The sequence below is a fragment of the Lepidochelys olivacea genome, assembly GCF_965140295.1.
Source record: "Lepidochelys olivacea isolate rLepOli2 genome assembly, chromosome: 10".
Lineage (NCBI taxonomy): Eukaryota > Metazoa > Chordata > Testudines > Cheloniidae > Lepidochelys > Lepidochelys olivacea.
In genome coordinates, this window is record NC_140420.1 from 60,662,079 (window position 1) to 60,678,359 (window position 16,281).

At 40.9% G+C, this 16,281-nt stretch overlaps 1 protein-coding gene across 13 annotated transcripts in view; it reads left to right on the forward strand.

Moving 5' to 3' along the window:
* The window catches only part of RAB27A (RAB27A, member RAS oncogene family), a 73,047-nt gene that overhangs the window by 18,397 nt on the left and 38,369 nt on the right, over positions 1-16,281 (forward strand). For 9 of the 13 annotated variants that reach the window (XM_084641612.1, XM_084641615.1, XM_084641614.1 and 6 more), the window contains one exon: positions 9,478-9,604. The exons of 3 other annotated variants lie outside the window; for them this stretch is intronic. The gene's annotated coding sequence lies outside the window, so the exon portion shown is untranslated. Of the gene's footprint in view, positions 1-9,477; positions 9,605-12,079; positions 12,205-16,281 lie in introns of all 13 variants that reach the window. One more of the 13 variants, XM_084641621.1, reaches the window with a different exon arrangement.

Here is a 16,281-nt window from a genome sequence, read left to right on the forward strand (position 1 = left end):
AGTTGAATTTGCACTTTGGTCTTTATTGTCTTGACAACATGTATTAAAACCAGTCTGCTGGCTTTTTGAGCTTCATGTTTAATTGCCAGAGAGGCTCTGTAGCAGAAATTGGCTGGCAAATGACATCAACTTTGGCTCTCTACTGTTTGCTCTCAGCCTGCCAGCCTTGCAAGCATAATGTTCAACATCTGTTGTGTGGCCTTGTGAAGATTAAGCACGTGTTGTGTGTTCATATCTTATTTTAATGACTTAAAGGAAGAAAAAGTCCTTCAGTCATAAGAATTGTCAGAAGAGTGGTGATAGACATCCTCAACTGAATTGGAAAATTTCCTTGACAGACTTCTGTCAAAGAACAAAGACAGCCAGCAATGACACTGAGTACACACTGCTTTCAGCACTGGAATTAAACAGTTCTTCTGCAGTATTATCTGAAGACTACAATGTTTATCATTAGTAGATCCATCTCCCCCCGCCCCCTCCCTCAGTCAGGTGCCCTGATCCCATGAGGAATCATGGCATAACATGTAACTGATCTGACATGTTCTTCATGGGGAAGAATCATACTCAAGTGACCACTGACTTTCTGTTATCTTTGTAACCCATCCCTGAAGATGTGTGAATGTACATAGCACCATCTTCCTGATACTTGAGTTTAAGAATTCTCCAAGCAGATCAGGTGTCCTTTGGCTTTCTCCAACTCACCTTCTAAGTTCCTAGGTCTCTACAAAGTAGAAAAATAATTGACTCATTATTAAAGTTAACAGCTTTCTAGTGAGCACAGCTAAGGTCACAAGTTCCAAGTGCTAAGATTATCTTGTTAAAAGAGCTTGATTGAAATTGGAGGAAAATGTAATAAGAATTTGGCATTCCTCTGTAGAATCTCTCAAATTACAATTCAGCTCTTAGTTTTTGACTTTCCAAGTATATTTAGAAATTTTCAGTCTCTTATTAATTGCTTTTCTTTGTTGATGCGGTGGACTGCATCGAATCATAGAATATCAGGGTTGGAAGGGACCTCAGGAGGTCATCTAGTCAAACCCCTGCTCAAAGCAGGACCAATCCCCAACTAAATCATCCCAGCCAGGGCTTTGTCAAGCCTGACCTTAAAAACTTCTAAGGAAGTAGATTCCACCACCTCCCTAGGTAACTCATTCCAGTGTTTCACCACCCTCCTAGTGAAAAAGTTTTTCCGAATATCCAACCTAAACCTCCCCTATTGCAACTTGAGACCATTACTCCTCATTCTGTCATCCGCTACCACTGAGAACAGTCTAGATCCATCCTCTTTGGAACCCCCTTTCAGTTAGTTGAAAGCAGCTATCAAATCCCTCCTCATTCTTTTCTTCCGCAGACTAAACAATCCCAGTTGCCTCAGCCTCTCCTCATAAGTCATGTGTTCCAGTCTCCTTATCATTTTTGTTGCCCTCCACTGGACGCTTTCCAATTTTTCCACATCCTCCTTGTAGTGTGGGGACCAAAACTGGACACAGTACTCCAGATGAGGCCTCACCAATGTTGAATAGAGGGGAACGATCATGTCCCTCGATCTGCTGGCAATGCCCCTACTTACACATCCCAAAATGCCATTGTCCTCCTTGGCAACAAGGGCACACTGACTCATATCCAGCTTCTCATCCACTGTAACCCCTAGGTCCTTTTCTGCAGAACTGCTGCCTAGCCATTTGGTCCCTAGTCTATAGTGGTACATGGGATTCTTCCGTCCTAAGTGCAGGACTCTGCACTTGTCCTTGATGAACCTCATCAGATCTCCATGCTGACTGTTCCTGATCACTTTCCTCTCCTCTAAGTGCTTCAGAATTGATTCCTTGAGGACCTGCTCCATGACTTTTTTCAGGGACTGAGGTGAGGCTGACAGTTCCCAGGATCATCCTCCTTCCCTTTTTTAAAGCTGGGCACTACATTAGCCTTTTTCCAGTCGTCCGGGACCTCCCCCCGATAGCCATGAGTTTTCAAAGATAATGGCCAATGGCTCTTCAATCACATCCGCCAACTCCTTTAGCACTCTCGGATGCAGCGCATCCGGCCCCATGGACTTGTGCTTGTCCAGCTTTTCTAAATACTCCTGGACCACTTCTTTTTTTCACAGAGGGCTGGTCACCTCCTCCTCATGCTGTGCTGCCCAGTGCAGCAGTCTGGGAGCTGACCTTGTTCATGGAGACAGAGGCAAAGAAAGCATTGAGTAAATTAGCTTTTTCCACATCCTCTGTCACTAGGTTGCCTCCCTCATTCAGTAAGGGCCCACGCTTTCCTTGACTTTCTTCTTGTTGCTAACATACCTGAAGAAACCCTTCTTGTTACTCTTAACATCTCTTGCTAGCTGCAACTCCAGGTGTGATTTGGCCTTCCTGATTTCACTCCTGCATGCCCGAGCAATATTTTTATACTCTTCCCTGGTCATTTGTCTAATCTTCCACTTCTTGTAAGCCTCTTTTTTGTGTTTAAGATCAGCAAGGATTTCACTGTTAAGCCAAGCTAGTCGCCTGCCATATTTACTGTTCTTTCTATACATCGGGATGGTTTGTCCCTGTAACCTCAATAAGGATTCCTTTAAAATACAGCCAGCTCTCCTGGACTCCTTTTCCCCCTCATGTTATTCTCCCAGGGGATCCTGCCCATCAGTTCCCTGAGGGAGCCAGTCTGCTTTTCTGAAGTCCAGGGTCCGTATTCTGCTGCTCTCCTTTCTTCCTTGTGTCAGGATCCTGAACTAGACCATCTCATGGTCACTGCCTGCCAGGTTCCCATCCACTTTTGCTTCCCCTACTAATTCTTCCCGGTTTGTGAGCAGCAGGTCAAGAAGAGCTCTGCCCCAAGTTGGTTTCTCCAGCACTTGCACCAGGAAATTGTCCCCTACAGTTTCCAAAAACTTCCTGGATTGTCTGTGCACTGCTGTATTGCTCTCCTAGCAGATATCAGGATGATTGAAGTCTCCCATGAGAACCAGGGCCTGCGACCTAGTAACTTCCGTTAGTTGCCGGAAGAAAGCCTCGTCCACCTCATCCCCCTGGTCCGGTGGTCTATAGCATACTCCCACCATGACATCACCCTTGTTCCTCACGCTTCTAAACTTGATCCAGAGACACTCTGGTTTTTCTGCAGTTTCATACCAGAGCTCTGAGCAGTCATACTGTTCTTTTACGTACAATGCAACTCCTCCACCTTTTCTGCCCTGCCTGTCCTTCCTGAACAGTTTGTATCCATCCATGACAGTACTCCAGTCATATGATGTGATTGGAACAACAGAGACTTTTTGGGATAACTCACAATTCCTTGACTGTGCTAGGACTTTTGTTTCAGTTCTATTCTCCACCATTTGCCTTCAAGTCGGTTTTAGCTCTATGCAACTTCATATGAAAAAAGAATTCCATAATTCTAATTGTACCTTTTTTTAGCAAAGTCCTTCTATTTTTGATAGACTTGGCTTCTGGAAAAAGAGTAGAGATGCTTGGCTGGTAGGAGAAAAGTTAGAAGTATAATCTACTACCTGGAGGGAAGGAAATGCTTTACAAACCGTTCCCTTAACTCCCCCTGCTGCTCCTTTTTCAATAAAGAAGGGAAAACATATTAATGTGTTGGAGAGGTTGAAATCCTTCTCCTTCTATATTGAGACCCTTCCAGACAAGTAGGTTGTACGTGCTCATTGTAAGTAACCACCATCGAGAGCAAATTGCAACGTGCCAAAGAGGTTGTTGCTTGTTCTTTCACCATCTCTTATCCTGTTCCTCTAGCCAGATTTCCAGAAGCAGTGCTTCAATAAATCCTCTAGCCTACTCTGGTCTTAAATTGTTCTCAAGTTGACTAATCATGTTGGCATTACTGAGGGAGCCGATAGTGCTCCATACCAGCTCCCCTCACAAAACCTAAAGGAGTTCCCAAGCTGAAAAAACACGTCAGTGAATGTAATAAGCATTATTAACAAATTGGTCTGTTTTATATTTAGGTAATTAGGTCACTGAATAAAATACTTTCAATGGTCTTTTGGGGAAAGGAAAACCTACTGTGATCAGGGACAAGCTGTTTCAGAAGAGGTACAGAGGAAGCATGGTCTGATCTGAGACTGGCTTAGCCACTGATTCATTGAAGGACCTTAGGCAAGTTGCTTGACATCTCTCTGTCCATTACATGTAAGGGCTTACAGCTGGCCTGCTTACCTGCCAACTTAACCCCCAGACAGTCTAATGAACACAGCTGGGCCCCAACTAAGTTGCCTGCTTGGTCACACACCCTCTTTTTTCCTCCAGTTGGCTGAAGGGATTAGCACACCTGCTCTTAAGGGCAGCAGCAGGGTGCTGGCTGCTGAAAGCATTTGGCTGTGGGCTGCATTAACTTCTGCCCCTACCATGTTGCAGTCCCACTTTTTTGCTGTGATTTTCTGCCATGCTCGAGTCTCACCACTCCCCTATTTCAGCCCTGTCCTAGCCTCATTCCTGCCTCAGACCCAGCCCGACTCCTGCCTTCCTTGACTCCAGGTAACCCAGTTCTGACCCTGGGCTTGGATTCCTGGCTCTTACTCAAGCTTGACCCTTGGCTTGGTGATTTTAGAGCCTCTGATTCTGGTTCTGACCCTCTGTGACATTCCCAAGGGTACAATCTGGATTACTGAATAGCCGAGTCCCCTTAATTCTCTAGTGTGGGGTGCCTTTTACACTGCTTTCCTGTGAACAGCCACCTTCCCGGTCCTACTCATATATAGCCACTGGCATGTAAACTCACTCCTAGCGATGTTACACGAATGCTTTCCCAGCCATTCGTGAATTTACGTACGCATATTCTTCAATCTTAGCCTTGTTCCCCAGAAATGTGCATCTTGCACTGCTCAGTATTCTCCTGGACAGTATAAGCTCATAGTAAGTCCATCATTCCAACTTTGGGTAATGATTACGCATCAGTCTTGTTATCCTACATAGAGCTTCCCAAACGCTTCAATCCAACACACTGGTTTAGATAAAACAATAAAGCAAAACAAGTTTATTAACTACAGATTTTAAGTGGTTACAAGTGATAAGGCATAAAAGTCAGAATTGGTTATAGAAGAAATAAAAACACAAGCTAATACCTAAGTGAACTTAAAAGCAAAATAACTGTCTCCCCATAAGCTGCAACAGTTCACAGACTGGATTTCCTTTCAGCCAGGTACCCCTCCCCCACTTCAGAGTCCTTCAGGTGTTCACTGATGAACAGAGAGATGGGAGGAAGAGAGGGGTGATGTGGGGGTCATGGTCTCTTATTTTTATACCCCCCTCCTCCTCCTCCTCCTCTTTCAGGATTACCCCCTGCCGGGGTGTAGAAGAACATTCCTCTGTGTACGTGAGATTTGAACCATCTCTGGGATGAAATATAAATTTTTGTTTATATCATCTCCTCCTTGGAGGATGGCTGCTTAAGCAGTTAATAGTTTCTTCACACCCGTGGTCGGTTCTTTTCCCACAAATTAGCTCTTCAGAAACAACATTCTCCAGAACCAGAACATATTTTAGTAATGTAAAGCAAAATCATGTAATTTTGCATGCAGTGTTGTCACACACGTTTTAACAGAATAATAATATCCAGAAGATTGAGTTTTCAAATCATACCTCACAAGGCATAGTTTGTACAAAATATATAACCATCTAAAAGTGGTGAACATGGGGTATAGGGTGTCACACCCTCACTTTCATTTCTCTGCTCCAGACTCCTCCTCGTGACCACTAGGCCGGACCGCCCATGTCCTCCTGGTTCCTAGAGTGCCTGGGTTTCCCCTTTGCACAATGGAGATAATGTTGCTTACCCACCTTTACAAAGCTCTTGTGGGGCTCTGTAAAGTGCTATAAAGTGTGGCTTTATATATATATATTTTTTGATTTCCTGTGTCTTTTTCTTGAGGCTGGGCCTGTAGTTATGTCTAGTTCTGGTTGCGCTGCCCAAGACTTGATTAGGCTAACCATTTGTCAGACTGTTCTCTTCCTCCTGGAATTAGTGATCTTACTGTCTAATTCTGAATTTGTGAAATCTACTGAAGTAAATTCTGTGATGCTTTATGGAGCAGACAATAAGACTATGATTTGAACTACACTATACAAGTATATACAAGTTCTTGATGCGGCTACACCAAAGTAGTGTGAAAGACTGCAACGGGTTTGGGTCAGAAATATTTAGTTATAAAAGCTATTAAAAATCCTGAAACTATATTTATGGAGGGCAGCTTTATTCACCAGACTATTTCGATTGAAATTATGAAGCCCTTTTGTAAGGGTCTAATTTTTCCTTCCATGAAAGTCAGTGAGAGCAGGATTGGTCCATAAATTTTTACCAGTTCTTATTCTGCCATATTATTGTTTTGAAGTCAGTGGGAGTTTGACCCAATAAAATACTAAGGAATTGGACCACTGACTTCAGTGGGGCTGCTTGTGGTTACTCAAACAAGTAAAAGTTGCAGGATTATTTTCCTATCACTTATTCAGGATCTCTCTAAATAAATTAGATACTCCCAACATTTTTCAAGCAATGGTGACCAGTAACTGTCTGCAAGAAAGTGTATTTTGTATACTTATTAAATAAATTGCATCACATTGTCACAGGTCAGAATGGAGTCTTAAAGTGAACACTTAATTTTGACCAGAACCAGTTGATAAAAAACGTGAGTCCTGGTATTGTTAGGCTGCATTGAACAACATGCACAGATCAAAGAGACGGGTTAAGAAAAGGAGGAAGTCAGTTTTGTGTGTGAATGCCCAAGCAGTTACGGTTTTATAATTGTATGCATTTTTAATGTAAAATTCACCAGTAAATGAGGTATTTTGATCAATTATCTAGATTTTTTTTTTAAGAAGTGCATGTTAAATTAGATCTGTTTTTTACATCTTAGTACTTTGTATCTTGAAAATGTTGAATAAATGGAGACTAATATGCCAACAATAGTGTATTTATTTGCTCATAGCTATCCTTCCTTAATTAAAATATATATATTTTCAAATAAAATTCAACGCCCAGCATAAAATAATAGATCACATCAATAACATCCTGGCACTCATGGTACTGAGCCCCTTCTGACCAGTACTGATGCCCTCAGCTATCACTGACAAGCATTTATAAATCATGGTGTACATGTGCTTTGAATATTTGGGATGTACCTATGTAAGTACTCCAAGCGTGTAAGATAATTTGATGGATTCCTCAGTAACAGAAGTAAGTGTGGTTAAAGTCTTTTCCTTTCGCTTAAATGAAGTCAGAATAATCAGACTTTATGCAGTAAATCCACCCGCAGTCCAGCGGTAGAGTTTGGGGTTGCAGTATTTGAGCAAAAGTAGCGGCATTAGTCTCTCTACTCTATTTGTGCCAGGGGTTAAAACTACTGGATCTGTGTAATTGTGGCTTCACTAGCAGCTGACCTAACCTGCCTCCATGCTGACCTATTTGGGGATGGTGGGGAAACCCTATTGCATGGCTGCTCCATCTGCAATGGACAAATACAAGGCTTAAATAAATGGTGCAGGGACCCTCTACACCATGGGATGTTTTACCCATCATGCTTTAAATAATTAAATCTGAGAACAAACTTAGAAATCTTCTAGAGTTGAGAAGTGAGAGAGGAAACCAAGAAATAGTGAGGAGAGAGCCTTGAAGTAGGAAAGGGAATGATGTTAAAGGTAATCCCGCATCTATTGGAGGAGATAATGTGGTTTAAATGCCTAATCTGTTAGAGAGACTGTTGAAATCATTTCAAAATGTGAAGTGCCTGTAAGTGACTCATAGAGCTGTGCAAAACTTGGTGATTTTCAGTTCCCATGAATTTATGGGAATCTCTTCTTGGGTCTCGATCCCCTCGAGGTTCACACCCTGTTGTTTTGGCTTAATTTTCATGTTAATTTCCCACTGCTCGCAACAAAAGATGGAAGTGCTTTGCTCTGGCACCACCCTGCTACTGTTAAACTTGTCCTTCTGACTGAGTAAAGGGACAGTATAGGTGGGATTTTGGCAAACACTGTGATACTAATTTATCAAGTGACATATTGCTGCATGCATATGCACCATGATTCTAGCACTGAGCATGGAATTTATGTTTTAGATCGTTGTAGCTTTTTGCAAAATGAACAGTTATAAAATGTTCTCTCAATACAATTGAGTTGGTGGAGTTCTAAAGAAATCCATAAACTGATATTTTCTTATATATACACTATGTTTCAAGGTAAAATTTGTAACTATAATTTGAAGAAAGCTGTAAAACAAATTCTGTCTGTGCAGTGCCCTGCACAAGAGAACACTATAAAAGCATGAACCTCTGTTGCTTGAGCTAAAGGACTAAATCCACCAGCTGAAACCAGTAAAATACTTCCCCTTTGAACAGCTAGTCACATTAACCTCTTCTGGAGTAAGACTTCACTCCCATCGAGCAGGTCGCCTCTATACTATAATTGAAACAGTGCTAGACACAACTGTTAGCCAAGGTTTTTAACTTTTAAATCTGAAAACCATAGTAAATGGTGCTATAGAGCATAGCCCTCTATGCAGCCTGCAACATTATTTTGTGAGGAGGAAATGTCTGTATGTACAAGGTTATACTGTTTAGTATTGTGTGTTTTTCTATGGGAAGAAATAGAAGTAAATAATAGACAGGTCCTCCACTCTGCAAATTTTCAATACTGATGAAATGCCTCTAACTTAAAATTTAAGTGTAAAAAGTTATTTAAGAAAGTATCTATTTAATGGTTAACACCCCACTCCTGCAATAAACTCTCTGCAGGTGGATTCCTACACCTGCACAGAGGTGATTACATTGGTGCTCTGTGCAGTGCAGGGGTCTGTCTGTCCAATGCTCATTGCAGGATTGGTTAAACACTTACTAAAATTCTCTGGCATCTGGTTCTCATTCTACTGCTGTCATATGTCCTATTTAACTGAAGATTTCCCTGACTTACTTTTTTTAAAAGGAAGTTGTCTGTTTTTGTTATGGATCAGTTGTAAGGGAAGATGTGGACCCAGCATGCTTGAAGCTGATGTTGCTCATTACATTTTAGGGAGCTTTTGCTTGATGCTGGCTGATGTCCCATTTATAAACATTTTGTAAAAAAAACAAAAACAACCGCACAATAATAGGCTAGCATCCTTTTGTAGCTTGTTTTTATTTAAAAATAAATAAAATGCACTCTCTTTTTTTAACTACACACACTCAGACTTGATCCCTGGGTTAAGCAAAGGTTTGATACATTTATACTTGGTAGAGGATGGGCTAGTTAACTGGGTTGCTAGACTTGTGAAAGGAGGAAAAGAAGTCACTTGATCAGTCAGCAAGACCACATGACAAACAGCTGAAAGTAATTAGGTGGGTTGTGATGCTTGTACAGTGCTGGTTGCTCTTGTATGTTACTATATAGGCAGCATAACCTCTGAGTGCAAATAGTGATTTTAGAGTCTTTTTTCTAAATACACTTTTCTAAATTACATGTGTTTTTCCTCCCTCCCCCCCTCCCCCATTGATATCAGTTGTAGATAAAAACCAACTCTTTTTGCGTGGATGTGGTGTTCAAGAGATCCAAACTGCATCAGCACTGGGAAACTTGTAATTAAAGTAGATCTGGAAAACTACAGATCTATTTCCTGTTAGCCCCAGGTATGTAAACTCCTTTTCTCTCTCAATGATTTACATACATATTTTACTGTGTTACTTTCTGGTGCTGATAAGAGTTTATCATAAATGAATCTAAATACTGTGATTTAAAAAACACAATTCTTGTACTTTGACAAGTTGATTTTAAACATTTTAATTTCATCTTTGATGTAGACTTAATCAGCAATACTAAATCCTCAAGTCCTGGAGGTGAAAGTGAAGTTAAGACTCTATAAATGCAGTATATGGTGTTATGTAGAATGTGCTGCTCTATCTTTTGTAAGTAGTTAAACAAAATGCAGCTCTTTGGTGCTGAGTAAAATGCCTTTTTGTTTTAGAATGATGTGTTTGGGGATTGTAAATGTTTGAGTCAAAAACCAACCTGACTGAAGTAAATTTAAAAGTGTTCATGGGAGCCCTAGCTAAGGTTGTCAGTGCTGCAGAGGGTTTCTCTGTAAACAGTCTTAAAAGCTTTTTAGAGGCAGGAAAGTTTATTTTACTTTTGATTCATATATGCTTTCTCTTAAAAAGTATTTCTCAGATTGCTGATATAGGATGATATTCTACTTTACAACTGGGTCAATCATTGGATAAATAAATACGGATTAAGTATTTCTTTGGTGAACTGTGTAGAATTTTTGGCCTATAGTCTGAGACTATAATTACCTAAACTTTTATTTAAAAATACGTGACCAAAGTATTATGCAAATAATAACTACTGACTTTTACATATAAAACAAAACTGAAACAAGACTATTTTTTTTTAATGATCTTGTAGTATGAATTTATTTTATGGGATAAAACTATATTTTAGCTGTATATTTAATCTAAGTACAGCAGTAATATGTAAGCTTTTTATAGCTAAACTAAATTATGGATGATAAAACAATTTACAGGAAGAAATAATCTGATTTTTTGCCCTGAACCTGCATCAAGATCCACTGGGCTAAACTTCTGTATCCGTGTAAATCAATGTATATCTATGAGATTCCATGACCACAAGTGTCTGTGCTAGGGGATCCTGATACAGGATCTTTGTGTGTGAAATAGTCTATTCAGAAAGAGACTAGCCCTCCCCTCATACCATCTCTGCTGGTAGAAGGGCATGTAGTTTATATGTGAAACATCATGAGCTGCTTCTCTTTGTGGGTTGATTTTTAAACTGTGCATCCTACAAAGTTGTGCCAGCTCTTGCACATAATTAACATGCAGGTGATCAAAAGGACAAGGATGGCCAATTGTATAACAAATGCAACTTGATTTTAAGAAGACAGTTCTAGGACTGCAAACATATATCTGTGCTGAAGGACCCATGTGGAATTTTGTACTTCAGCCCAAAGGATACTCCTCAAAGGATCCTGAAATGTTTTTTCAGGTCACATTTTCCACCTCCCCAACATATCACAGATCTGGTTTGTGTCCCCCTGCTGGTGGCAGACCAGCTTGAGAGGATCCCAACATGGAGTGCCCTGTGTGCTTTAAGCTTTCCTGGGTCTCAGCAGGCTGCAGTATTGTTTCCTCCCTTGGCCTCTCTGGCATGTTTCCTGGGCTCATCAGTCTCCTATATGCAGCTCCACTCAGTGTGAGCTGGTGAAAGTCTGAAGAATCCCCAAATAGATCAGCACCTGCCCTTTGTAACCTTCGAGGCCCTTTGTGAGGTGACATCTGAGGAGGCAAATGCAGGACGCTTTGTAGTCAGGTGACCTTCTCCCTGACAAATCAGTTTTCATGGTCCGAGCCAGTCTTTTTTTGTCTAGAGCAATAAACAATTAAATTTTCAGTAGCTGAACACTGCAGTCAACAATCCTCTCGTGTCAGTAGCTTTGGCATTTCAAATCCAACATAAAGGAAAAAGAACATAGAGAAGATACTTAGCCTCCATGTTCAGAAGGGAGTTTGCAGCTTGGTAAGACGCATACAGAGTTGATAAATTGTACAGATCCCCAGATCACTACTCCCCATTATGGCCCGTGAGCACGTTTGCATTACCATCACAGTGCTCATTGGAGCTGGGTGAAATTTTTCTTGGTGAAAAATGCAGCAACAGAGAACAGTTTCAAGAAGCAGTCATTTTTCATGAATATTGTATGCATTTTAACACACGCACGTGCACACACACAATACCCCTCTTCAAGTCTAAATGTTTTGACTACATCTTTGAAATGAAATGTTTAAATTTTTTTATTTGAAATGAATTAAGTGAGAAATTTCCTTCCAGTTTATTAAAATAAACATGAAATGCTCAAAATTAAAATGAACTCTTTCATTTGATCTGAAACAAATTTGTTTGGCAATTGCCTCCCTCCCCCAAATAAAAATCAATGAACTGAGAAACCCATTATCCGCATAATGCTCAACTCTGGGATAAAGAACTAACTGTAGTGACCTCTAAGACTGCCATCTTCACCATACCATAAATAAACTAGAAGGAATTATTCACAGAGCAGAAGGCACCATTATCATGCTCCTTTTTTGCAGGAAAATCACAAGGCTGCTCCCAAATGCCTGGTCCTTCTTAGCTTTGAAGCCAGCAGTTTCTGTTTGTCTGGTTTTGAAAAGACCTCAGTCTGATTAAGCTTCAGTGCAGAGTATCTATTGTAAATGTAAGTGTCTAAAAAATTAGGATCATAAATGTTTTGACTTGGATGAACCATCTATCTGGATTGGGCTTATTTCCCTTTCCTTCAGTCCCTTTCTTAATCAGTTTATTACAGTTACAAGGCTGAGCCCCAAACCTCATTAAGCAGATACATGAACAGCTTCTTTCTTTGTTGGGATTAGTATGCTGTTTTCTTATAAAGAACTATCTTGTTCAAAACAGTATTAGGTAAAATAGCCTGGAACAAAACTCCCTGTAAATGCCATTTCCCAGAGTCAGACTCATTGTAATCCTTTTCCTGCTCTGCTAGATAGACTTGCTGTTATTATTTCAGATGCCTATTGTCCTTTTAAAAGTAATATTTCTGAATAATTTTAAAGTGTGTGTGTTAAATATCCTGTTGGGAAATCAGTAACCCATTCTAGTTATTTTTTTAAACTATTTAAAAAAAAATCTTTAATCAGACTAACTCATTTGGGGATTTGGTTATCATTCTAGCGAATTTTTTCCCACTTTCTGTTACGACTTCAAGATGGTATTGGTGAACTTGCCCATTTTCCAACATATATTCTGTTTTCATCATTCTCTGTCTGAGTTACTCAGAGCACTTTCTTTAACTCACTTGTATCACAGTTCTGCTAAAAATAAATAACTAAACCATAGGAAAATTATTCAGGATGAGATTAATGGTGTCATTAGGAAGGGAATCTAATAAACTCTAAACAATTCAGTGATCCAGTTTTCTAATCCATTAAAATGGACAACCAACAAAAGTTAAGCAAGTTTCCTCCAATTAAAAAAACTAAAATAAACTCTGGTTTAGCATTTGGTGGAAAAGCAGTCTTGGAAGAAATCCTAGAAGAATCAAGCAAAGGAGTTCAAGTCAAAAAGGAAACAGAAGTGTCTTAAGGAAAAAAAAGCTAATTCTGCAGAAAGAAACTTTGGGTCGAATTGGTGTAACACCATGTAGCAGAGTGCTGACTCCCCGGCGTGGCACCTCCTACTGGTCAGTCTGGGAATTAGCTCATCCAGCTCAGGAGCACCCTCCTCTGTCCAGTTTCTTGCCCTCAGTTACCTGCCCTATTGTCTCCACCACCTCTGGCCCCTTGTCCCTCCTGGACCCCAGTTTCCCTTACCTTGGGGTGCTGCCTCACAGCAGTGCCCCCACACTCTGGGTCTCTCCTCCCAGGGGAACCCCTATACCCACCTTGCCTCAGTGGCTACTGCCAGTCGTCATCTAGCCCCTTCTCTCAGGGGCAAACTGCAGTCTGAAATGGCCACTCATCACTGGCAATGGTTGGAATTGCTGCCTTTCTAGTCCCAGCGGCTTCCCTGCAGCTCTAGTACCTCCCCTGGCCTTTAGCAAGGCCTCAGCCTGGGGACTCTCAAGTCCAGAGTTCCTCAGCTCTGCCTGCCTTGCTCTGTCTCAGGTATCCTGCTTGCTCTCCCAGGCACCTTGGTCCTCTCTGCTCCCCAGCTGGAGCAGGAGTGTCTCTCCTGCTCTCTCAGCCTGCCCTTTTGTCCTAACCCAGCTGTGCCCTAATTGGGTACAACCACACCTGTGGCTGACTACCCAACCAGCCTCCCTTGGCTGTTTTTAACCCCTTTCTGACTGAAGGGGGGTGACTGCCCTGCTACACACCACTGACTTCATTCATCACCAAGAATGTATTTGACCTCTTTCTACATTTAAAAAAAGTGTTATAGGAATAATGCATTCTTCTCAAATCACTTGGCTCCCACTAATAAAACACGAGCCAGCTATTGACTTAAATAGGAGCAGTAGTGGGTGCTATGTGGCTGTTTTAAGAGTTGGACAAAATGAATTTGGGACTCTGGCTAGATTCTCAGCTGGTGTATATTGGTGTAGTTCTGTTTCAGGCAGTGGAGCTGTGCTGATTAATATCAGTTAAGATGTTCTGTTTCACTGTTTGATGAAGTAGCTTTCGCTAAATGCTTAGGTGAGTGAAACTTTAATGCTTTGAAACTGCAGAAGTATTAACAAGCATTCTGCACTGCTAATCTCAATTTTTAACAATTTTATGAAAGGTTAGATTTAAATATAGCCTGTATGTTGGTACAAATATAAAAGAGAGGGGGAGACAAGTATGTTTTATTGTCCGACATTTTCCCTGACTAGAGTCCCAGTTCCACAATTGGATCCACATGGATGGACTTTTGTGCTTTTGTAGAAGCCAGTGGTACTCTGCATGTGTGCACGGCTCTGCCTGTATCGATCGAGTACAGGACTGGGGCTTGGGTTTTAATATGTAATTCTGTGATTGCTGCCTTTAATGGTCTGTTGAAGCAGACAAACTTGATTTGTTGGAAAATGTTCTGTATACCGCTTCTCTCTTGTGATTTGTGGGCAGACATCCATATCTGAATTGCTTCTTTCATATCTATTTGCATTTTAGAACGCAAATTCCATTTCATGGGTTTTAATACCTTTTTTATAGTCATAATTTTTGTGGTAACTGTTAAGTTCAGATCACTGTATTCATTTTGATGGTTAGTTTGCATGGGATCTTCTGATTCTTATTAATGTGTGTTAGACTTTGCTGATCTTGATTGTACAGCAGTGATTGGTCTGAATTTCTCTTGAGTTGAACATTGCCATTGAGATACTCTAATATATCTTTATGCAGTGAATCTACATTAGTTACATTAGTTTGATCACTCACTGAGTAATTAGTGCACTTGCTCTGGAAAGTGGTAGGGTGCACATGTGCACCCCCCAGACCCTTGAACTAATACACAGGACTTGTGTGTTTATAAGACAGTAGAGCACCTTTCTTGGAGGCAATGTAGATAGGTTCTAAATAAAAGATATTAATGGGAAATTCCTCTTTGGGGAGGGGCAGGAAGTCCGTCTGGCATGTAATGGTCTGAAAGTAGCAAAAGAAAAATGTCATGTAATGCCTCCATGGCCATGCAGTTTCTTCAAAATAAAGAAAGAACTCTTTATGAAAAGTAACCATCATATGACAGACAAAGCTCTGTCAGCTTACAGCTAAGATGATGTGTGTTAACTATGGAACTAACATACCCCAAGCCTCAAAGACAATTGGTAGTGGGGAAAACCATAAGCAATATACTAGAGATTGCTTTTCCTTAATTTTTCTTTTGAGCACCACATTTCTCATCCTGCTCCCTTGAATAATACCAGCCTGAAGCTTGGAGAGCGGGGCAGAGAGGAAATATCATCACCATCATGTGCCTTTTACACCTCTGACGTTTAGGGCAGTGATGAAGCTTCTCCACTCCTGTCTGTTTCTGGCAAGTCTTCCAATAGTTTCCCAGCTGTACCCTAGGTTTTTCAGCTCGGCTTTCACAACTCTTTGCCATGTTGTTTTCGGATGGCCTCGTTTTCGCTTGCCTTCAGGTGTCCATCTTATTGCTACTCTGGTGATGGAATCAGCTTCCATCAGAAGCACATGCCCGATCTATTTCCAATGCCTCCTGGAAATGATGGTCCTCTTGGCTGCACTGTGTCAATAGATGTTGGTTTGAGATTGTTCTGGGCCAAAAGATACGGAGGACTTTTCTGAGGCAGGTTGTATGGAATGAAGCAGTTAGGACATATCTTACTTTCTCATTTCCCCAGCATTCTGCACTATAAAGTAGTGTTGAAAGTACGTGCTCTGATAAATCTTGAGTTTGGTTTTGGAGTTGTATTTTGATAATTTCTAGACTGTAGTTAAGCTCCTGAAGGTGTTCCTGGCTTTACTGATTTTGTTCTGGATATCCTGGCTGATAGTGCTGCCCAACTATGTGAATGTTTCTACGTTGGTGAGAACATAATCCTCTATCCGTACTGGTGATGGTGCGGCAATATTAAAGGTCATGATATCTATCTTTATTGTAGTTGATTTTCAGTCCAATTTGCTGACTGAATGCATTAAGTTGAGTTGTTTGTTCTTGTTTATGGTGTTTGGGTATGTGATAGGAGAACATGATCATCTGCAAAGTCCAGGTATTCAAGGGATAAGAAGAGTGTCCATTTAATGCCTCTTGGCATGTCTTCTGTTGTACGCTGCATTACCCAGTTGATGGCAATGTTGAAGAGGATTGCAGACAT